The 25458-nt window shown below is 42.1% G+C and overlaps 1 pseudogene; it reads right to left on the reverse strand.

The window, feature by feature from the left end:
- The window catches only part of LOC142376966 (dynein axonemal heavy chain 8-like), a 74644-nt pseudogene that overhangs the window by 36315 nt on the left and 12871 nt on the right, over positions 1-25458 (reverse strand).

The following is a 25458-nucleotide window of genomic DNA, read 5'->3' on the forward strand; positions in this document are numbered from 1 at the left end:
TAACATTAGCTAACTGCTAATAATGCATTAAACTCCTAACATAACCTTAGTAAAGTAAAATATGTTTGGTTTTAATCCTTAGGTTAAAAAGACCAACAAATGAATAACTTTAAAGGGGAACTCCGGGGCATTTGAAGCGTGTTTCCATTGCTAGAGGTTGTCAAATAATGATAGTATGACACAGAGAGGTGCGTATCTGCGCTCCCTGTGTGGAGATTGCTCTGTCCGCACAGCATGTCATGCGAGGCTAATACGTGGTGGCTAAGGGGCAAGCGCTAACCCTTCCACGTAAAACAACAACTTGCACACTGCAGAAACGTCACACCTCTTTATAACCCATCCGACAATAAAGTCACAAGCCTTACCATCAAAACCATATGCATGGTTCTCACATTACTGGCATGGGGACGTTACAAAACAACTTTATAAACAGCATGTAACTCACCGGCTGGTTGTAGGCTCGCGCATGTGAAAGCCCAAAAGAGTCGATGGAGAATAATCCCATATACAAAACAATTATATTCTCTAGAAAAACTGCGTTCAAGTATTTAAAACATTACAACAATATTACTGGGCATGTATTGTTGTATTGGGGGGGCGGCAACTAGTGCATAGCCTTTGAGGACAAAGAGATACATATTTCTAGGTACCAAACTCGGCAAAATGTCTTCCGTCACAATTTGACCTTCTCCTTACACAGGCCTGTGACAGGCCAAGTTTTAAGAGGTATTATCAAATCCCACATAGCCTGTCCCTTATTCTTGAATGGATAGACTCTATGGTTTAGCGCAACTGCTCTGCAGAAAAATCAACAACAACTTTGTAGTCTTGTTTCAAAATAGACATAAGAATCAGCACCCTCAAAGCAGCGTTCCCAGAGCCTTCATACTCTTAAGGCTGTTCAAGGGCACACAGCCTCGTGTCTTTTGGTCATATTCCCATCCACACAACCAGCAACCTCAAACTGAAAGTTATTTTGATGTGAAAAATAATTCTAAAATCAATCTTTAATGAGCTTTCGGTCTTGATAAAAATGATGGTGCACTTGCACTCAGTGTACATTGAAAGATAGCCCATATTAAAGCTTTGTGTGTTGTTTCATTCACTTGAGGATTTACTAAGTTGATTCAGTGTCACAAAAGGTTGTGTGTAACTGTTGTTGGAATCTATGGCCAGGAGGGGGGAGCAGAGAGCAGAAAAGCAAGACTGAGATATACAAGGAACTGACTCTGGAAGACAAGAAGAACATGAAAACAAAAACAAATAAGCATAAAACAAAGACAAACTTAACAAAACCTAACACAGAACTTGCTTGTTTGCTTGGGCACATCTATTCAAATAGTTGAGTCATTCTGCTGAGTGTATTTATACAGTGCAGTATACAAAAATGAATTTCTAATTTTCAGTGAGTATGACTCTCAGTGACTATTGTGTTGCCTGCAATATGAGGAGAGAGAGCCTACAAATACTGAATAATTCATCATTCTATTACTAACTCGGTCGGCCCCTGAGTTAATTATCTGCTGTTTGATAGCTCCCTCGATACCTTGCTCCCAGCATTAGTAGGAACAAAGAATCGTTCCAGTAACACTGTTAATCCATGAAAGACATGTCACGGGCTGACAGCCAGTCACTCTAATGTGTGAGATTAATGTTGAAGCAAAGGTAACATTGAACTCAAACACTGCCCTGCTGATCTGGAACACAGCCTCCAAGCGATGCTTGCACAGAATCATGGGCCAGATGTGATAATATGCTTTTCTTTTCCATAAAGTATCATTTTTCTTCACTAAAGATGCACAGTGTGCAGATCAGTGGAAGCTTTAAAGGTGATTCACTATCACAAATCAATTCAAACCAAGCTATTCACACTCCTGCATGACTTTCTTTCTTTCTTTTGACCAGATATTTTACGGAGAGAAATATCTTAAACAAAAACAACAGACAAGTACATTTTGAATGTCTTTTACCAGATCAGACTAAACAAAAAAATTCTATGTAGCTTTAACTAACACAGAGAATGCAGAACCTTTTCATGTCTAAAACTGTTTGAAATCATATCAAAAACTTGCTTTTTCTCACTTTAGTAAATGTTGAGCACTATGTTTAACACTTTTTTCATGTCTTATGTAGATCCTGGTTGTAAATAGAACACATTATGTATATCATTTTATAGAATAAAAACACAAGAACACAAGCATACTGTGACAAACATTGAGACTCCTGCCACCAAATACAACATTTTGTTGTAAAAGATCTGTGCCAACACTGATGTTCAAGTTTATATCTGAAATGTTTAACTTTGTTTGGGTAGTCCATTGAGATTAGTTTGGTGTCCATAATTTGTCATTATTGTCTTCAGAGTTTAGAAGTACATCAAAAACCATTCGGACATGATGCAGTATACTACATGCATGCTTTTGCCTCTGATAAATATGAGTTCTTATCCATTTACAATGAAAGCTTAAGATATTACCTCCTAAATGTAATTTTCTCTTTCTTAATTTAGGCTTTTCTCATTTCTTGAGATGATTTGGAATAAAATACTCTTGTTGATATGTTTATATTTTCCAGAAAACCCCTCAGGTTTTAAATTGCTCAGATATGAATAGCTTAGAAAGCCTGACATGCAGTTTATAGAAATTTCAGTGTCTGAGGAAGCAAACAGACAATAGGTTACAGAGGTTGAGTTAACAGGTAATCAACATTGTCTAAAATGGCTCTTCTAACTTTGCGCAAATGTTTAAACAGAGCTGTCATAAAGTGATGAAAGACACAGCTTCCCATAACAGTTTAGTTGTCTTTTTATTACTCTGGTTATTCAATAATCAATTGCTTGCGTGCACTGCATGTGTGCTCAGAATTGTTTGGGAATTAAAATATCTGAAAAACGCGCAGGCATGAAGGGCCCTTGTGAAAAACTCTTTGCTGAAGTTCTATGTTTACTGTTGAACCGTGGATTAGATCAGTAACAAAGGGACATTTTAGGAAGTCCCACGTCAAAGCAAACGTTACTAAAGGGTGGGGGCTGTTTTCATTTAGCCATAAAGGATGTTTCACAGGTGTGGTGGTTAGCACCGTTGCCTCACAGCAAGAAGGTTCCAGGTTCAACTCCCAGCTGGGGCCTTTCTGTGTGGAGTTTGCATGTTCTCCCCGTGTAAGCGTGGGTTCTCTCCGGGTACTCCGGCTTCCTCCCACTGTCCAAAAACATGCATGTTAGGTTAATTGGTGTCTCTAAAATTGTCCTTAGGAGTGAGTGTGAGCGTGTATGGTTGTTTGTCTCATTTGTCTCTGTGTGGCACTGTGATGGACTGGCGGCCTGTCCAGGGTGTACCCCGCCTCTCGCCCATTGACCGCTGGGATAGGCTCCAGCCCCCCCGCGACCCGACCGACGGATTCAGCGGTATAGAAAATGGATGGATGGATGTTTCACACTATATTGAATGTTATTAGTTTAATTTGTCTATATTCATGTCACTACTCGCAATTTGGTATCATGACAAGGTGTGAAATCTTCAAATAAATATAATCCATTTATTGTGTCAACAGACAAATTTTGCTGCTTTTTCTTTATGTGCTACAGCACATGAAAATAACTGTCAACGCATTGTCACAGCCTTGGTGTAATTGTGACATATGGACTGTTGCATCACATATGTAAGGACAATGTGCTCATTGAGAAATTGAGAAATTTCAGTCTTTCCTTGCATTTTCCCCCACTGTTTCATCTCCTTTTTACACATTACAAACTTCTTGGTACTGAAAATGATGTGATTAAGGTTGGGTGTTAAAAATGACTTGACCAAGCTGAGGTTATAAAAACAGGATGACAAGAGCCAAGAGCTCTCCTCACACCACTCCAGTTTTAGTCACTCCTAACATTTGTCATGTTTGTTGGCCTTACAAGGCGAGGAGGGGCCTTGTCTTAGGATTCCTACATTAAAAACATTGCGAGTAAAAGAAATAAAAGTTTGCTTGAACACATGCAGACCCTGTGTTACAAACTGAACTGCTACCTGGAGACAAAGACCAAAATGAACAGGCACCAACTCAGGTTTGGGTGAAAATGAACAGAGAGAGTTAGAAAGTAAAGTCACATGACCTGGCCTCAATCAAGGTTGTCAATTGAGAGCACACTCAGATAGTTAAGGCCCTCAACAAGCATCAATCAACACCCCCACTTGTTCTCACATTTACAACAAGAAAAACAAAAACATTGCAAAGAGCAAAATCACATTTTGGTTCGGCAATCACCTAAATAGAAACCTAGAAAAGGCAAGAAGCTTCCCTTTTGTAGCTGGTTTTGTCATTTGGTCAGCAACCATTTGATCTGTTGGGCAATACTCCAAAAACACATCACCATTTTTTACAGTAGATCTTACAAAATGATATTTGATGTCAATGTGTTTGCATCTCTGTCGGCTAAAGGGATTCTTTGCCAATGCAATTGCCCCCTGGTCATCTTCATAAATTACAGGTACATCATAATGAGAGTCAAGATGTTTAAGCATTTGAGACAGGTACAAACATTCTTGTGTAGTGACAGCTAACGCCATGTACTCAGCCTCACATGTTGACAGTGCTACAGTTGGCTGCTTTTTGGTCTTCCAAGAAATCAGAGGACCATTCTTACATAGGCTAACACAATAACCAGATGTACTACGTCGGTCAGTTGCATCTCCTGCCCAATCCGAGTTACCCAGGCTCCGCCCTCGCAGTGACGCAACACCTTCGGCTCTGCTACACTTACTCAGGCAAACTGCTCATTCAGGTGGATTCGAGTTCCCGAAAAAATGGGAACTCCACCCACTTTGTCGGGAAGCAATCGACTTTGAGCAGCGCCAACGGCCCAGGGTAGAGGCGTGTTCAAGGTAGTGACGTGATTGAACTGCCACTCAACCCATGGATTGTACACGGAAGCGCTTCATTCAATATCAACATGGAGCAGCGTCAAGCTTTTGACACTGCTGTAGATGCTGTAAGAAAAGTGTTCGACGGGAGATTCTCGTTAAAAATCGAGCAAAGAACAGCCCTTGAATCATTTCTTGACAGGAAAGACGTTTTCGCCTTGCTCCCTACTGGCTTTGGTAAGAGTTTAATCTACCAGTTAGCCCCGCTGGTAGTTAAATCATACGTCAGAGGAAAGAGTGGTGTAATTGACTTAAGCTTAGGCACAGCCTTTTCTGGCCACAACCAGTAGCAACCCGAGGGAGGCGGGTTGACCAGGCCATTTCGAATCGTATTCGTTATGGTCTTGGTCAGACCAGAATCTCGAAGAGATTTGAAAGTCTATGTTAATCAGGCTAAATCCGAGTCACTATAAGCCACCAACTGTAACCCATCATCACATTTCCTGTAACACAGCATCTTGTCAATTGTGCCTTTCAGATATTTCAGTACATGTTTTACAGTCGTCCACTGCTCTTCTGTTGGCGCACTGAAATATTGTGAAAGTTTACTTACGACACAACTCAAATCTGGTCTAGTGCATGAACTAAGATAGATTAGGCTACCCACTGCTTCTCTGTATTTCCTGAGGTCACTCATCTTTTCATCGTCATCAACTCATTAAGAATGATCTTAAATTCTAAATGACAAAACAGTAACATACAAACTATCAACACAAAATTAAATGAGCCTTGAAAATTCACTAAACATGAGCCCTTTTAAACAGCCAGTCATGTACTGCCCTAAGGGGTTAAACACATTAACTGGGTGGGTCAAACTATGAGTGCCCCCTATTATTTGGTGAAGAAGGCCTACATTCAATCCCACAGGGTGGATGAAGGATCTGCCAGCCAGACTCATTCATTTTTTTGGTCAGAGTTCAAACTGGTTAAAATGGGTTTTAACCAGTAAAACTTTAATCAAGTGACATACTTTAGTCAGCCTCCTTCAGATATGTTCTACAACAACTTTTGAAACATCGATACGCGTAACCTGCATGAAGATGTAATGTTGAGATAACCTGTTAAACCCTAAAGTGAGCATCATTTCCTTAGAGAACTCTTTAGTGCTGCTGGGATTATCCCCCCTGCAGATTGTCGATGGGCCTTGTCCGAACAGAGTAAGCAGGGCAGGGCCTTTGTTAGAGCCTTTCAGACAGAGATACCCCTCCCCGATTCCCCCTGATCCCGAGGCGAGATTGGTCGGGTATCCGTAATTGAGTCATCTGACTCGGTCGGACCTTGCCTTCCACAGCTGAGTAAACCAGCACAAAGAGACTCTGGCTACTTTCCAGGTTAAGTGTGCCGCGTGTGTGCACAATTCCAGCACATTAGCCCCATGCTGTTAAGATGCAAAACACTTTTACTTGACCTCTGAGATGCCCGTGGCTTCTTTCTGTTAGCCTCATTCAGACAGAGCTAAGCCCATAAGAGACAAAATGCTGCTAAAGATGAGTTGAACCAAAAAGCATGGAGATTGAGAGACTGGAGAGACTGCAGCACCAGCAGAGGAATGATAGATTCTTCTTCTGATCTATAAATACCACAGTTAAATAGTTCTGGAAAGCTTGCGGACTTCCACCATGTTTCAATCAAAGCAGTCTCTCCGGCATCAATCTCAGGTGTACTCACACAGAAAAAAATTGAATTGAATTGAATAACTTTACATTAAAGCTGCAGTCTGCAGGATTTGTTGTTGTCATACGTAAAGTCCTACTTTTTGGCATTTTAAGAGTTTACATGATCTATCAGAACGCTTGAAGTTGAAAACGGTGACCTCCGTAGTCGCAAAATGCAAGAAATGCTTATTTTTTAACCGAAAAATAAAAAGTTATTCAACTTTCTGTCCCGCCCCTTCAAAACACATGAGAACTCGTGCACGTAGACGTGCACGCCAGATGCGCCTACACGACTCCTCATTCATCAACTCACCTGTCATTTGCGATCATGGAAGACACAGTAAGTAGACTAGCCCGTAATGAAGTTCAATAGTCCAGATAAATAAGCGTGGGGACGAGCCTACCTTGTATCGCGCGTGCACAATCGGTGATTGACAGGCAGCAGAGCCCAGCTCGTAAACCTGATTGGTTACCTTTTACCGGTCCGGTCTGCAATTTTGTAAACAAACCTGCTGGCTTTGGAGGGACCTAGCGGGACATATAGGGGACCTAGAGAACTCATTTTTTTTTGTATTGGGGTATTTAATGTACTACTTTCAGAATCCCCGGACAGTTCCAGGCATTATGCTTGAAAAAGAGTTGCAGACTGCAGCTTTAATGCCAGCAGTGATCCCAGCAGTCTTCAGAAGTGCAACACGCTGAAAGAATAACAGGGGAGGCCTGTGGTTGCAAGAAAAGCTTCAAAGTTGCTTGATCTGTACGTTTCCATTTTTTACTAAGACTGAGGTGCCCAATATGATGGATTCTATAAGGGAAAAATTATTTTACGTGCACATCTCCTGCAAAACAACTTAGTAAAAGACATTAAAGCAGACATTGTTCCCCGTGATGCATACGAAAGCCATGGGGTTCAACTGGTCGTTCAACTGATTTTACACCTTCAGCGACGTGTTTTTTCACTTTTAATGCAATAAGCAGCATGACTCCACAGCCAAAGTCTTAATGACAATGATTTTGCTTTACTTTTACCTGTGCGGATGATACTCAAACAACAGCTTCCCATCCATCATATGGAAAATAATGTTAAACATCTGCTCTTACTTTTCCTCCAGCAGGTGGCTCTTTGATCAAATTCAGTATAAAAATGTGCCGTCAGTCCCTGACAAAAAGAGTCTGCTTATAAGTTCAGATGGATGTGGACTGACATGTTTATAATTTCTAATGAGATTAACACTCTAGACTAAAAGTTGGATCAATGATTCTGACACAACATATCAAACGGGATCTTTTTGCACACGTACCGACGTGATGCTTGTTAACAAAATGAAACACAAGTTGATGTTGCTCAGTGGTGGGGCTTCTCACAACAGCTTTAAACATACCGGGATCTTCAGACACTTTGATTGAATAATAATGGACATAATATGCAAGTTTCAGCAACGGATCATAATTGAAGGCCTTAAAAAACAACCCATACATGCAGTTATTTTTCACTTTTATGACATAAAAATCCAAAAAACAGACACATGTCAAAGTTGTAACACAACAAAATAAAGATGCCAAAGGGGATGGGCAGCTTTACAAAGTAGTTTGTGTTCACATCTGGTGATCATTATGCCAACCAAAGCTTTCACTGCTTTGCTGCACACATAAGAAAATATATGAGAACAAACATTAAGGCTGAAGAAACACACGAGGCAGTTAAGCTGATCGTTATTGTATCCAGTGGATAGTAGGTCAAAAGGAAAGTGAGTATGAAGAGGGTACAGATGAGAGAGCACTGGAGCCACCTCGTATGTAAATGATCACTTCTCAACATAACATGTGGAAAGTGTGCGGCTCTCCTGCTCTTGTGAAATAAACAAATCAGCCTTTTCAGAATGCTGATAAATAGCGCAGAACAATTCATTTGAATAACAGCTTACCACCTGAGATCAGGTGTCAGCTATGAAAAGATGTGAACGTAATTAAAGGGTTTGAAAGGGCTGGCTATTCCATAAGAACAGCTTGTCATGCTTTCAAGTGGACAAGGGCCCCAGCATTTAACCCCAGCAGCTTTGAGGAAAGTCTAAGTGCATCTTCAGCCAGCCTGTTGTTGCTTTTTATTCTTGGAGAAATCACTTGGCCTGATCTGACTCTCCTGAGTGGATATAATGAGGAGGAGGCGTGCATCATCACCAGAAAACAATTACGTAGGTGCTTGGGAACCAAACAGACTGTACGGGCAGAATATTGCATTATCAGCAACAGTAGCTGTGAAGAATAAATGGCGTATAAATAAATTGATCAAATAAAATCACACAAATATGTGGCTTGTGTCTGCAATGGGAAATGGTACAACTGACATTCTGCCCCCGTCAAATGATTCTACATCAGTCCCCCAGCTCAGATGGGGGATGTAAACGTAAAACCCAATGGACATTGTTGCTGAATGTGTCGTGCTCGGGTCTGCTGGACAAACATTTACAAACCAAAACTTCTCAAAAGGAGGCCCTGAAGCTGACATGACCGATCCATTTCACCCGTCTGCACAGCAGCTGGAGGCTCAAAGTCCACCTATTTAGGACCAACTCCTGTGGTCCAGTCAAAAATAATAAACTATATTTTTCATGCTCAACAGAAACTGTGGTCCGTCACATCCTGTAGGATGGTCCAACGGCATTCCTTCCTGTTTCAGAAGTGATGGTGTTTGGTCCCAGTGGCTCTTGCAAATCCCCTCCTGTTGACTTGGGCCCCTTGGTGCAATACAGGAAGCCAACAGTCACAAACTTGGGTTTTAAGATGGACAGTGATTTTAAATTGGACCGGCAAATTGGTGCAATAGTGAAGTCCAGCTTTTTTTGTATCTTAGTCTCAGTGTATCTGGTCTTAGGTGAAGCCCTTCTTTGCACATACGCACTTTGAAACAGTAATCAACGCCTTTATTACATCTCGGCTAGATTACTGCAATGCACTTTATTCAATTCAATTCAATTCAAAAATACTTTATTTATCCCAGAGGGAAATTAAATGTTGATGTAGCTCAATTAAATCAAAGAGTTATTATAGATGCTGATGGCTGTGGGCAGGAAAGATTTCCTGTAGCGGTCCGTTTTGCATCCAAACTGAAGAAGCCTTTGACTGAAGAGACTCTGTTTTCTGATAACAGTCTCATGGAGAGGATGTTCAGGGTTGTCCATAATTCTCTTGATTTTATGCAAAATCCTTCTTTGCATTATTGTCTCCAGAGGTTCCACAGTCGTCCCCAGAACAGAACCAGCCTTCCTTATCAGGTTGTTGAGTCTTTTTAGGTCCCTGGTTCTGATGCTGCTGCCCCAACAGATGATGCAAGAGGAAATGACGCTCTCAACAACAGACTTGTATTCTGAGTTGTACGTGGTACCGATAACAGATTAGATAAATTCACCCAGCAGGTTGACTGTTTTCGATTCCTTCTTTTACTAACTAATAGAACATACAATAGTGTGTGTGTGGTGCTGGTGCTCCTTTTCTATACAGTGTTGTGTGTGTTGGTGAAATATTGCTTTGCTTATCCCTGGCTTGGGTCTGTGGGACCCATTTTCAGGTTTTGCTGAAGGAAAATGGTATGAATACTTTTTTCACAATGAGATTCACTGGCCAGAGCTCAGTGCTACGCCGTGTGCTACCCCACCTCAGCATGCTGATAGCCCAGCTGCTGATACAACCTCCACACCAACAGGGCCTCCAGTCACCTCACGCTATGGTCGGATTACCAGGCCACCTAAAAGACTGGATCTCTGAAGGGAAAGAAAAATATGTATTCTGGTTGTTGCCAAATGTTTATGTTTGTTTATGAAGTTGCTGCTGCCAGTATAAAACCAGTTGTATTATGTTGCCAAATGTTTATGTTGTTGTCGCTGCCGGTATAATGTACAACAGTGATAGGTTTTGGCATGATAAAACAAGTAACTTTCTTGAGTACTCAGTAGGCCTTTGTTTCAGGTCTCAGTTCATATGCCATTGCTTTAATTAAGAAAAGGGAGATGTTGCAGGACATGTGCTGCCACCTAGCCTGGCGACGCCATCCTACGTACTTCCGCCCAAAGATTTTGGCTCCGCACATAGTCTGGCCAAATCCCCCTACCTCGGTTCGCTCAGTGTTTTGCCAATCAGCAAACAGTTGCGAGTGGTGACGCAGAACTCACGCGCGGAGTCCATTGTAGTCCATATAATTGTAGTTCAACCGCAGCGGAAATAAACATGGCGACGGAAGAACGCTAGAAGCTATCCATGAAGTTGTCTCAACTCTGGAGATCATTACACAATTAAAACGAGAGCAAGAGGAATGCCTCGTCAATTTTGTTAGTGGCAAGGATGTCGTAGCTCTCCTTCCAACTGGCTTTGGGAAAAGTTTGATTTATCAAATGGTACCGGTATAATGAAAGCGGATGTGGGAAGCGTGATTCGCGAGCTAGAGCCTCGCGAGAGTAAGCATGAATCTCGGCGCATAACCAACGTCATTTCTAAACATTATCATTGGTTAAGGGAACTCCGTTACTCCAATAAATTTAAGTTGCTGGGTAAGGTCCCGCCCTCCATGGAAACGGATTCCTCTTGGGTTTTCCCAGACTGTTTGACAGAGTCAACAGTCGGCTTTCGCCCAGGCTAGCTGCCACCTGCCTTTATAAATGTGTTGCTGCTGCCATCTGTCTTTGTTATGTGGTACTGCATCTGTGGTTCTCCTGGTGTATGTTTACCCACTGTAACTTGCGCTCTGCTGTTTTACAACATGAATAGTCAAGTATACCAACACCACTGTGTCCTCGTTCATGAAACAAAGTGTGTGTGTGTGTATATATATGTATATATTAGTGGTGGGCATAGATTATTTTTTTTAATCTAGATTAATCTCACTGAAATCTTGAAATTAATCTAGATTAATCTAGATTAAAATGGCTCATTCAGGGGGGACAATCCGCGGCGTTCACGGAAACAGACGTGTAAACTTTGGTTCCTATCCAAACAATAGTCGTTTAATCCTGAGACTGTTGCAATTGCCGTGTCGAGTGCTTCCATACAATAGTGTAGTAACCCCAAGCATACCTTTCTCACTGCAATTAAGTTTTATTTCGGATTTATTTCGGATTTTATTTCGAATTTAGTTTATTTTCACAGCTGCCTCTGCTATTCCTGCTCTTCTCAGGTGTACCTAATGTAGTTTTACATAATTTGTAAAAGTGATGTATAACAACATGTTTATTCGTGTTCCTGCCCTCTCTTTCCTCATGTTTTTTTCCGCGGGGGTGCTGCACAGCCGCGGGGCCTTTAAGAATTGAACATTCTAAATGTGACGTCACGAGCTACCAAAGCTACCAAAGCAAATTCTCAAGCGAAGCTTCTCCAGCGAGTCAGCAACATTAGGGCAGACCAGTTTATTCACATGCATGGCTCCAGCAGTTTCTCTAGCTTCGCCAACTTCTCATATTCAGCACTTGTTGGGAGGGCCAGATGGTGCTGCTGTTGAGATAGCGTTGTGTGCAGTGCGTCTCTGTTGCGCCACACGCGCAGTATCCTCCCTGCGGCCACCATATTAGGAGCGCTGTCTGTTCCAACAGGGCAGATTTTGTCAACTATCCCCCACAGATAAGCGACCTCCATAAACTGCCTAGCACAGGCTTCTGAAAAGTAGCGTTCTTCTGTTTTAATCACACCTAACGGCAGACAAAGTACATCGGCCCACACCCGAGCTAAAATATCAAGGTAAAAGTCATCACAGTTTGCTTAGGCTACCTATTTTGACCCAGTTCCCAACCCAACTTTGAGAATAGATTAACGGCGATATTTTTTATATCGCCCGATAAGACTCTCAAATTATCGCAGCACGTTAACGCCGATAACGGCCCACCACTAGTGTGTGTGTGTGTATGTGTATATATATATATATACATATATATATATATATATATATATATATGTATAGTGTGCGTACTGTAAAAAAGCATAAAATCTATCTCTCTTTGTTTCTACATTGTCCTGTTTTTTTGTCCTTCGCCAATCACATCGGTGGTTTTTGACTGCTGGGCGTATAAAAAGAAAAAACACATGAAAGATAATGTTGCTAATATTTTGCTAATGTCTCTTCAGGCTCCCACCAGCTGCAACATCCCACCTGGGCCAGCCACACCCACCACCTCCACTGGGACGTCATACCGCTCGGTATACTTTCATACTCATGTAACCTAGCTGGCTGTTTGTTTGTTTGTTTGTTTTCTGTGTGGTATACTGTTTCCGTTTTGTTTCCAATCATGGTGGCATATTTTACACTAACACGTGACAATATAATAACGTCTTTGGTATTTTGTTTATATTTTAAAACTCCTCAGGGTTCCTGCTCCAGCGCTACCATACCTTTACCAGCAACAGACCTTGCTCAGTAAGTACTCATTCATATTCATGTTCATATTTGTTTGATTTACTTCTCATTTACCTCTCAGTAACCTCTCATCTTTGATGGTCCATGTTATTTAGTTAAACATTCCTTAAATAAACAAACAGTACAATCTATAATTCTCTTCAGTCAGAAAGATGATGAGTGATGTGAATGCTCATCTGTTAGGTCTATAATTTCCTCTTGAATAACCCTTGTTTGTTATAGAAACATGCCAAATGTCATATTCTTTGCTGTGTTCTAGAATGACTAACAAGGAAGACATCAGATTTCCAAAGAGGAGCTTGAACATGTTCTTTCACTGAAAACCACCTTTACAGAAGCGGCATCTATTCTTTCAATCTCGAGGCCAAATTTCTACAAGTTACTGCAAGACTATAACATCCCAACGTCAAAATTTAAGAGCATCAGTGATCAACAATTGGATCTTGAAGTGTCACAAATAAAAACTGAACACCCAAATATTAGAGAAGTGATGCTTATGGGGCATGTCCGCTCCAAAAACATTGTGGTTCAAAGACAACGTGTAAGAGATTCACTGCTAAGGATGGACCCAGTTGGTGTCTTAGCCAGGAGAAGAACAGCAATAGTTCGGCGAGTGTACTCTGTCCCACATCCAAATTTTATATGGCATGTCGACGGAAATCACAAGTTGATTAGGTGGAAATTGGTTGTTCAAGGTGCCATAGACGGCTACAGTAGGATGTTGATGTGTCTTCACTGTTCCAACAATAATCGTGCTGAAACTGTGAGAGACCACTTCACTGCAGCTGTTGGACAGTTTGGCAGACCACTGCACATCAGGACTGATCACAGAGGAGAGAACGCTCAGATTTGGGAGGACATGCATGCAAGCAGGGCTGAAGGCTCTGTCTTAACAGGAAGTTCTGTACACAACCAGAGGATCGAGCGTTTTAACCGAGACTTGAACAAAAACTGCAGCCATATTTATGCACCCATTTTTTATGAACTGGAATCCCTGAGTATCCTAGACATAGATAATGCAACAGACCTATTTTGTCTCCATTAGCTCTTTCTACCCAGAATCAACCGTACTTTGGAGGAATTCTAAGCTGGATTTAACAATCACTCTATCTCATCTGAAGGAGATAGAACACCAGTTCAGCTTTTTAGTCTGGACAATGATTTGCCTCATCTTCACAACCCAGAACTCTCAACAGCAGGGATAGTTTTTTGTTCCTCACCAAACTCTAGAAGAGGATTTTCCCCATTGAATGGCAGGGATTTGCAAGAACTGAATGATGCCATTAACCCTCTTCTACATGACAACAACAATGGCAAAACATTGTTTCAGAGAACACAACAGTTTATTTTGGATAAACTTGTAAATGTGTGATCTCAGCATAACATGGACAACTGGGTAACATTAGCCCCATTGTACTTTCAAAAGTCCACTTTTGTAAAGAGCTTGAGGAGGAGTAGGATGAGGAGAAAGAACACATTCTTCAGTTTGTCACAACATATTCAACATCAGTGAATCTGAATAAACATGGCTTTCAATGGTGAGGAGGGGAATTAAAAAATGTAATCTGAAAAGTACTCCAAATTTCTACTTAAGTACCTTACTTGAGTAAATGTACATAGTTTCATTCCTTCACTACTGTTTGTTGAGTATAAAAAAACTAGTAACTCTAGTTGCTAATTTAACTCGAGTTAAATTCATAACAAGATGAAAAGAATGTGGAGCAAGATGGGAAAACACAAGCTATAGTCTTTATTTTTCAGCTTTCTTATGTAATGCAATTGAAACCACTGCTTTCTAATATGAACAAACTCTATATGCCTCAAATCTCCTCTATGGAATACATTTACACATGGACACCATCAGCCACTGGGCTGTAGTGGAAAGTTTTAGGGTTGTTACCATGCGAGGGGCAGAGGGTACACAGAACAACACAGCAGCCTGATGAACTGATTTCAGTGAATTATTAGTAGATTTACAGTAAAAATTAAAACTAGGACAGCACATTTATGCTAAAGTTGTGCTTGCAACAACAAAGCCTTTACTTGTACTTTAATGGTAGCTGTTAAACATCTCAAAACACAACAATACTTTAGTCCAGTTGTAGACAACATAAATACTAATAGCACCTCATATCCGAAACTAAAGAGTGGAATCCTGACATTTGTTTAAATGGTGCTGAATAAAAATCCATTCATTAATGCCACTAGGAAGCAGTAGTTGAATTCATCATCATCAGTCATTGTTGTTGCATTCACAAAAAGGTGAAGCTCGTTGGCACACGTATGTGCAGTGGGAAGATATCTGTCTTCATCATGAATAAATATTCATTTAGGAGTTGGATGAAAAACCAATGGCTGGGACTTTGCTGCTCCCTGTAGCAAACGCAAAGATGTGACCAGGGCTCAAAGTCTTCAGGAATGCCTCCTCCTCCTCGGTTAGAGTCCTGTCCCCATATGTGTCTCTCAGCTCTTTATCTAAAACAGAGGTCTTCAACAGGGGGTCCGCGGAGGTACTGCAGGGGGGTCGCGAAATCTTTGGTTGATTAGACAATTTTTAACATTTTAAAAAAAAAAAAAAAAATTTTTTTTTTTTTCAAACAATTTTTTCTCACAAATTTTGTGCACACGTGTGCCATTCACAGATGCTTTGAGGATTCATTGCCCCATCTACATGCATGTTTAAAGTTAAAATCTGTGGATTATTTGAATAGCTCAGTGTTGTATGCAAGATGTTTGTTTATAAATGGCAGTGGCACGGCAACCCTGTGCCTTGCACATGTTTAAAATAAAGACATGAATATATTAACCTGTGTATTATTTGAATAGCTTAGTATTGAATGTACAATAACAGAGTAGCTATATTTATAAACGGCACTAGGCCCCGTTAAATATAAAACACAATTGTATGCCATATTAATAGTAGGGGGGTCCCTGCTCCAACTCTCCATCAGTTTGGGGGTCCCTGGCCTGAAAAACGTTGAAGACCCCTGATCTGAAAGCAAAGGGAAACCAGTGTTGACTTGGAGACTCGGAAATACTCAGGTTTAAGAAAGACTGAATCAATGACTAATTGAATAACTAATGGTTTACTGTAGAGGTATTTTGGTGAAAAAGCAATGTTATTCTTACAAGCTATCATAACAACTGTATTCTTGTTACATGGTACATAAACATTAGATAGGCACAGCTTCATGAGTTGTAAAGAATAAAATAAATCTGTACGTTTCCTGGATTTCCTTATTGTATAATATACTGAATTAAAAATACAAACTTACTTTCAAGACATTGGAGAAACTCCCTAAATGTTCCCATCATCAACTCCTCCCTAACTCTTCCGTTGCTCCCCAGTACAGAGTAGCTTGGTTTGAGAATACCAGCTACAAAATCAGCTGCTCGACCTTTGACCTTTCCTGGTATGTCAAGCAGCACATGCAAGCTGGGGTTCTCTCTCAGGAGTGATAAAACCTTGAAGGAAATTCAACACCATAAATGAAAGGCCATAAAAATGAGTAGTTATGGTTAAAGGCATGGTTGGTAATCCTGTTCAGAAACACATTTTGTAATACTGGGTGAAATGGTCCGTCTGTCCTGAGAGAAATCTATACAAGATGTATTTAGAAAAAGGGACGAAAATAATCAGACCTCTGTGGCAGCTGCAGGACTGAGAAAAAGCTGACCAATCCGAGATCAGCGGGACGCTGATCTCGGATTGGAGCGCCTACAAAAACCAATCAGATGCCTCTACTTTCTGCCTACGCCCCCCTCTGTCGGCTCCCTGCTCCGTGTGCGCATGCGGTTCTACCGGCTTTGGATGAAGCACTGACGGAATGGGGAGGGGGGGGTGGAGCTTAGAGGAGGGGACACTTTCGAATCTTGCTAGCTCTCTTGCTAGCTCTCTAGGATTACCTACCATAGCTTTAAAGGCGGGGTAGGGGATCTTTTACTGGAACATTTTTTTACATATTGCTTGAAATACTCTTCACACCCCTATTGCAACCAATTAATTAAAAGTTTTGACACAAATATGAAAAGTTTTAGTGGCCTCTAGAACGTACAATCTAGGAAAAACAGTATCCAATCATTGTGAACGGACCGTTCCTTCTCCCTGTGCGCGTACCCTGCTCCGTGAACGTCCAGAAGCTTGGCAGGAAGCTAAACTAGAGCCAGCTTGGCTAGCACCTAGCATTATTAAACGTATAGTTAGCATAAACTAAGTACTAAATACGGCAACGATCAATGCTTGCTGGCAGAACAGCGCTCGTGCACCTTCGTGCTCGTGCGCGTTCATGTACTCTAGAGGCGTGCCTTCGGGGGAAAAGTGAAGAAAAGGGTTGGGACTTTTTACCGGTGTATTTTCAAAATGCAGCTTCGCTGGACTCAAAATCCAGGATCTCCTACCCTACCTTTAAATGGGGATATGGCAATTCTTAGTAATTTTACCACAGCACGGAGCAAATATGATACAGAACTGTGAGGTGAATCTTACTCCATAGTGGGACAAGCCATCAATGAGTTGATCAAGACAGCTCTGCCGTTGCACAACAGTATGGTATAGAACTGCATTTTTCACAAACAAATCTCTGTTGGCCATGGTGACAACAAGTGGAAGACCCTCACCTTATATCGCCATTAGTCACAGCTGCTGACTGCTTTCTCCAAATCATCCTGCAAGGTTGCCTGTTGAACCTAAATATTACAGATCAGATCTTTAAAATCTTATTTTCTCAGGGTGGTCAGTGGTGTAGTGGGTTAAGCAGCCGCCCCATGTACAGAGGCTACAGTCCTTGCTGCAGTGGGCCCCGGTTCGAGTCCCGCACCGGACAGTCGTTTGCTGCATGTCTTCCCCCTCTCTCTGCTTCCTGTCTCTCTCCAACTGTCCTATCATTAAAGGCATAAAAAGCCCCCCCAAAAATCTTATTTTCTCAAATGACTGCATTTAATCAACATTTACAGAAGTACTACGTAGCATTTCACTTACACTTAGTTACCTACCAATGGCAAGAAAGTCATTTTTAGTTATTTATTGGGTAATATGAAACCAAAATTATTTTGATAATGCATTCTACCAAAATAAAAGTAACTGTACTGCTGTGGAATAGTCAAAAAAAGCAAAGGCTTGCTACAATAGTCTTCAGGTCAGAATATTGCCCATTACCTTTTTAGGTTGAAGGATGTCCCCAGACACAATGTAGTCCACGACACTCGGGGACAGGAATGCAGGTGCTTCAGCCCCTACAGTTATTATTACTGTAGACTTCATCCTGCCAATGGTTCCATACAGTCCATTTTGCAAGTGGAGAATGTTCAGTCTTGGTGTGCATCCATTTGGTGTGCCTGAAAGATTAAATAAATTAACACCGCATTCTGTATCGTGTACTCTGGCATTTTCAAACCAATATATTTAGAAAAAACCTTCAAAAGCTCCACTGTCTTGGAAGATAGGCTTCACCAGTAATCGGAAAAACTCTCGCCTGGGACCTCCAAGGTCGGCAGCATCTTCCTCAGCGTCATGTTCATGGCTTGCAAATGTGACATAAAGCATGTCACAGCTTTGTGCAAAACAGGTTCTCTTAAACACACGTTGGGCTGTTGGCCAAGCATTGGCTCGACTGATATAGATCTGTCTTGTTTCCGATGTTATAACTCTCTCACTGTGAGCTTGTAGAAGGCCTGCAACTTCTTCTTTGCTCGGCATTTCAGATGACCTATATTAAAAAAAAGACAATGACAAAGATAAACAGACCTTTGGCTACCTCTGCATTTACTCCACTATCACCTTCAGTGCATGAGGAATTGTTCCATGTTGTTTGCGATGTTTACGCTGGTGTAAACAAGAGTTTTACTGTAGTAAAAAAATACTTGTAACTCTTACTTTAGAATATTAACAGCACAGTCTTCTAGTAGACAACACTGAATTGCCTCTTCAAGATTCTCATCTTCCTCCAGATGAACAGGGCTGAGCAAACGAAGATAAACAGGGACAACAGAAAATTCAGCAGAAAGCCCAGAAAGAGAGAGAGAGAGACTTATATCAGAAGTTCATAATGTAAATAGACCAACATCTACACTGCTGTATTTCTATGAAGCCCAAACAATATCTTACACAACTTGTGCCACATTATAAGGAAACAATCGTCTCGGGTCCCCTGCCTGGCCCTGATTTTCTCTTGAGTGCTGCTCTCTGTTAGCCTGGAAAACCAGCGCCAACTGCTGGACGGCAAAATGTTTTGCCTGCGGTTGGGTCTGGCCTCGATCCACTTGTCATTTTGAAAATACTGCCCTGAATCTGGCAGATGGCAACTAAACCAATCACAACGCAGAGATGTGTTTTGAATCAACGCGGGCGGGCCAGAGGGTTCTGAGGGAGTGACGACAGAGCAGTGCGACGTTGGGCAGTGGAAGCGAACATAGACAAGCGAAAGCACAACAAGAAAGATGGCGGCGGCAATGGAACAGTGCTCGTTTGATTCAGCCTTGGCACACAGCCATTATAACGAACAGCCTTGCCACTCTCTATTAAGCCCCATTGTACCGGCTTTTTGGCTGCAGTTCCACCAGAATTCCACTGGGAGCGTCGGTGGAGACCAGAATGAATGGGGCCCAATGGAGCTAGATGCTACAAATGGTCAGTTTCACCTAAGTCTCCTCAAGAGCGCTCAGATTTGAATGTAGTTTCTGAGAGCTCAACATGGGTTTCAAGTAAAAAATCAACTGAACGAGTACATATATCCCTTTGATTTCTTACTGGTTGGCTTCTTGTTGTCCACAACGCGCTAGCATTGTGCTAATGACAGCTGGTCGACCAGCTATGTATGACGTCATATACACTTCAAATCCTTTTTTTAAGCAAATGAGTGGCTCTAAAAATCTAAAACTCAGCCATGGGTATTTTCTAAACACCCTCTTTCGAAAACAACATTCGAATTACTAGAGAAAAAATTATATCTTGAGATAAGGGCACGAAAGGGCGTATAGCTCCATAGGACTCCATTCATTCTGGTCTCCAAAATTGGGCGCCCCACGTGGAAAGAGGGTGGAACTGCAACCAAAATCGCCTCGTTGGAAACCGGAAATGCACCGTGAGTGGCGTATCTGTCCTATTATAGAATCTGTGCTTGGCATCAGTTTTGGAAGAGTCCCCTCCCACCAAAGCTTTCTGTCGCGCTTACTACGTCACAGTCAGTTGCGCTGATTGGTCAGAGCGTTGGCCTATAGGCACAGACGCGGTTTGAAAGACAACGGGTTGTGCTCATCAACAATGTTCCGTTGTATCCATTGATCGGTGCCAGACTAAATTAGACATCCAATCCATTTAGGCTGGTTTATCAGGCTAGCTCTCTGTCTCCTGACATCTGGCCTCACTGTCCCTTGGTGGTGAAGGCACTGGACTCCGCATTGCATAAAGAAAAGGAAGTCAAAGGGAAATATTTTTGTAATGATGTTAATCTAATCTTATCTAAGTGCAACTTAACCCTAATTCCATCTTTTAAGCGTGTTTCCTTTAAAAGGCAGCCTTTAAGGATTTAGGGTGAAGCAAAACTGAATGAGATGAGCAAGGTTTGAGAGTTGCCTCTCCCATTCGGTACAAATGACTGAATTGTGCTACTAAGCTCAGTCTACATCTCTTATAATGACTTGTAGGTAGATGAATGAAGACATCCAATCCAAATACAGTTTACAGGTCGCTTACAGTGATCCAACTGAGTCTGACAAAACAAAAACAAACTGCTGCTTAAATTCTGTCAGGTTGGCATTTAATGTTAAGCTTTGGTCACACTACATGACTTTCAAAGTCTTAAAGGGATAGTTCGCCTCTTTTGACATGAAGCTGTATGACATCCCATATTAGCAACATCATTTATGAACATTTTCTTACTCCCTGCTGCGTCCTGTGAGCCGAGTTCCAGCCTCGTTTTGGCGTTGACGAAGGTAGTCCGGATAGTTGGCTGGGGTCACAAAAATAAAGCGTCTTGCTTCTCAAAACAATATCTGTTCAAAAGAGTAATACATTTGCATCACAAAATCGGTAGCCATAAAAAAATCAGACCTCACAATCGCATGGCGCTATTTCTCTCTCCCTTCATATCACTACAGGCTGTGTAAACCGAAAAGCAGACCGAGCAGTCCCCTGCTTCCGAGCAGTAAACACCGTAACAGGTGCAGCTGTCGCTATGAAGGGAGGCAAAAATAGTGCCAAGCGATTGTGAGGTCTGACTTTTTCTGGATAACCATTTTGTGATGCAAATGTATTACTCTTTTGAACGCATATTGTTTTGAGAAGCAAGACGCTTTATTTTTGTGACCCCAGCCAACTAGCCGGACTACCTTCGTCAACGCCAAAACGAGGCCGGAACTCGGCTCACAGGACGCAGCAGGTTTTTTTTTTTTTTTAACCATTCTGCTTGGGGTACCTAGCACACAGGTTCCAGGTAGCCAAGGTAACCAGTCAGGTTACGAGCTGGGCTCTGCTGCCTGTCAATCACCGATTGTGCACGCGCGATACAAGGTAGGCTCGTCCCCACGCTTATTTATCTAGACTATTGAACTTCATTACGGGCTAGTCTACTTACTGTGTCTTCCATGATCGCAAATGACAGGTGAGCTGATGAATGAGGAGTCGTGTACGCGCATCTGGCGTGCACTTAGGCCTGCACGAGTTCTCATGTGTTTTGATGGGGCGGGACAGGAAGTTGAATAACTTTTTATTTTTCGGTTAAAAAATAAGCATTTCTTGCATCTTGCGACCACGGAGGTCACTGTTTTCAACTTTAAGCGTTCTGATAGATCATGTAAACTCTTAAAATGCCAAAAAGTAGGACTTTACGTATGACAACAAGAAATCCTGCAGACTGCAGCTTTAAGCTGAAGAAGCTTGGAGGTGGTTCCAAATTATGGATGTTATTTGTTATTTGCTGTTATTTGCTATTTACGCTTCGGCACGCACTCCGCCCACCCCTGAGGGTCCCCTTTGTACGGTGGGAACGCAAGCTGACCCCAAAGCGAGCCGAACCGTAGCGTACTGCATAGTGGAAACGAGGCTTAAGATTTATATGCAAAGATAAATGATCTTTGTAAAAATTGACAACAATGTCAAGTTTTCAACTATTTACTTGGAATTGCGTTGTTTTTTCTGCATAACCAGAAAGAAGATAAACGAGCGACTTTATCATTTGACCACAGATGTCAAAAGAGGCAGACCCTGAGGAGGAGATGGGCAGAGTGGAGTGGAGTGGGTCCCTCCGCTTTCCTAAAGTGACCCACTTGAACAGAGGAGTGAACTAACAGGTCTCCTGTAGTGTATCCCAGATATTTCATGAGGACCTCAGGATGCTGAAGGATTGTTCCTTTGAATGTGGTACAGCCTTCTGCATTTTCAGTGGTCAGTCCTCAGAACATGGTGGAGTTTTTATTTTCCCAAAAGCCTCTGCACGCATTCTCCAAACATTCATTAGTGGTTCTTGTAAATCTTTGGAGAACCACAGACTAATGTTGACTGAATGTTCTGTGTCCACGTGGCGCCGACACGCTGCAGCACTCGCTGCTTCACCAAAAAGCCACCTGCCAACTTTCATTTGAACACCGTTTCAGCTTCATCGATGTGGCATTATTAGGAGGCCACTTTTACAATCAGCAGTTAGCGTCCGACCGGCTTGTGGTGGTTGTTTTCCACCTTGTGGGTAAACCATTCATGCTTTCATAAAGACTATAAAATGTGGCAATGCAACCTGGGAAGTTTCAGTAAGAAGTAGAGCAGAATCAGCAGTTTGCAGTGAATGAAAGCTTTATTTTGACTCTGGATGTATACAGCTGACTGAATTTGGTTCAGCAGTTGGCAGAGTCGGAGGGTCCTGCCTGCGGATCAGCACACTGCAGAGCCGGGTCAGTCAGTTGGAAGACGATGGGCATCCCTTCAGTCCTCCTTCTGAGTTTCCTAAGAGACGCCAAACAGCACCCGCAGAGTAAACATCACAGCATATCTGCCGGCTTATGGATTTTAAATTCTAAAAAACATTTCTATGATGAGGAAAACCAGTTGACTGTCAAAGGAACAGTAGTATTCCTATGTTTAGGCTAAGCTCATTGTTACAGGTTATGAGGTTATGACTCAATCATTTTTTGTTTCATTTATCTAGAGGATTCCCAAAGAGCTATGGATATCACAAGGACTCTTGCTGAAATGATTGTTAAGGATATACACCTGTGGTTGAAGATGAGGGTTTTAGGAATTTTGTAAAGACACTCGATCATCGCTACAAGATTCCAAGTAGGAAAAATTTAATGGGAGACAAATTGTAGCTATTGTAGCTTTCTTTCACCACAGCACAAGAGCAGCAGAGAGGCTCAAAGAAATTCAGAAACAACCAAAGTTACCAGAACACAAACTGATCCAGTCAGCTGAAACATGGTGGAACTCTGTCTTTTACATGTTTGAGAGACTACTTGAGCAAAAGGAAGCTGTTACTACAGCACTTTGTCTTTGTGGAAAACGCTCACTGTGCTCGAGTGAGGAAGATTGTTCCATGGGTAGTCTCTCCATTGATGCCCTGAGACCATTCGAAGAGGTCACAAAAGAGATATCGACAGAGAAACATGCCTCAGTTTCAAAAGTGATACCCCTGGTTCCATTACTTCGGAGATCAACTGCAACTCATGAGAGCCAAGGTATCAAGCTAGCTGCTGAGCTCTGATCACGATGCCAGCACCGTCTCAGAGCCATTGAAACCTTTTATGGTCTTGCTGTCAGCACATTCCTGGACACAAGATTTAAAAACCTCGGGTTCCGTGACATGGCAAATGTTGAAGCTGTGAAAAAACGACTGATCACTGAAATGCAGTCAGTGAACCGGACCTCAGTGTCAGCTCCTGAACCAAGTACAAGCTCTGCCACCGGCTCTGTCTCAGTGGCTGCTCCTGCAACTACCTCAAGCTCACCTGCAGCAATAGGTGGGATATGGGCAGAATTTGACTCCCAAGTCCTTGCATTCCAGGAACATCGCACACCTGGAACTGATGCCTTTATTGAAATGCGCCGGTACTCAGAAGAGAAGCCAATACCACGGGATGGAGACCCCCTTCTTTGGTGGAAAACAAATGAGCAGCCTCACTTTGTGATGTAGCTTTTTCTTTTTAACATAATCTGTTGTGAAACCAAACTTCTTTTTATCTCCTCTACTTTCTGTCTCCTTTGAGTCATGTCAAGGTCCTTGTACTTATCACCGTGTTTCGTTTCATAGTGTCGTCTAATGTTGTACTCCTTAGTTATAGCCACGCTGACTCCACAAACAAGACAGACAGGTCTGTCTTTTATATATGTAAACAGATATTCTTCCTCCCACCGGTTTTCTGCCTTTCTTTTCGACATTTTTGGGAAGGGGTAGCACGGTGAAAGTTTCTGGGTCTTGTCCTGATTGACGTGCCAAAACAACAGCAGAGCATTATGGGATTTGTAGTATTAGCGGCTAATGCGCTGTATACAAAAATCCGACGAGAACTCTATGGGCCCGCCATCTTGCCTGCCGCCATTACTGCGTGCCAGCAGAGTGTGACAGTCTGACAGTTGCCGGTGCCCTCTAATGGTTTTTCAATGAAAGCATCCTGCAGGGCTGCCGCTAATGGGACCAACACGCAAGGCACGCAGTAATCGCGGTGCTGCTTTACTTTCGGGTTTTGTCTATAACACTGGGTGGTCAGCTCTAGTAGTCATTTGGGATTGCCTCGCGGGCCAAATATAATTACACTGCGGGCCAGAGTTTGACACCCATGGTATAACACAACTTTGTGTCTCATGTGACAGTTTTATATTCAACAGAAACAACTCATCAACATCTTTCAGCTCATTTGTACAATTTCAGCTTTAACAATTGCACAAAATGCCACTGCCTCTTTTTTCTGTCAACATGAAGGACACATCCATCAACACGAACCTGATATTTACTGTCAGTTATCTCCACATGCTAAACCTGAACAGGGAGCGTACACTTAATAACAACAATAATGCATAAAATGGTGAAAGTCATCCAGTTCATCTCCTTTAAGGGTAATTGTGAAAATGAATAAATAAAAGTAACACTTTCACAGGACAATGTCGGAGAAGTTAAAGCAATAAATAAAGCGTGAGTGGTTGAGGTGAACCTCTGTTTGATGGCACAAGCCTCCATCTTCTCTACAGGAGGAGCCTGAACATCACAGCATCTCCTCTGCCGTCTCCTCCTGTGTCTGGGTGCTACTCGCACATCTGGCCTCTCTCACAGTCACAGCTTTGGCCTGAAAACATTACATCACATTTATTTATGTGTGTACACGTGCAGCATAATGTTGGCAGACCACCAGCAGAACTGAACCCCCCCCCCCCCACAAAATGCTTTATTTTGTAATGCAAACCAAACCTTTAGCAAATATCGATGCAGTTTATTCAGGAAAAAGGTTTTCCACGAGGAGTAAAGGCCTGTTTTCTGCATCGCGCAGGCTTTTATTCACTCATTTCTCTTCTCTACATCCC

This window comes from Odontesthes bonariensis, chromosome 3 (assembly GCF_027942865.1).
Source record: "Odontesthes bonariensis isolate fOdoBon6 chromosome 3, fOdoBon6.hap1, whole genome shotgun sequence".
In the NCBI taxonomy this organism is placed as follows: domain Eukaryota; kingdom Metazoa; phylum Chordata; class Actinopteri; order Atheriniformes; family Atherinopsidae; genus Odontesthes; species Odontesthes bonariensis.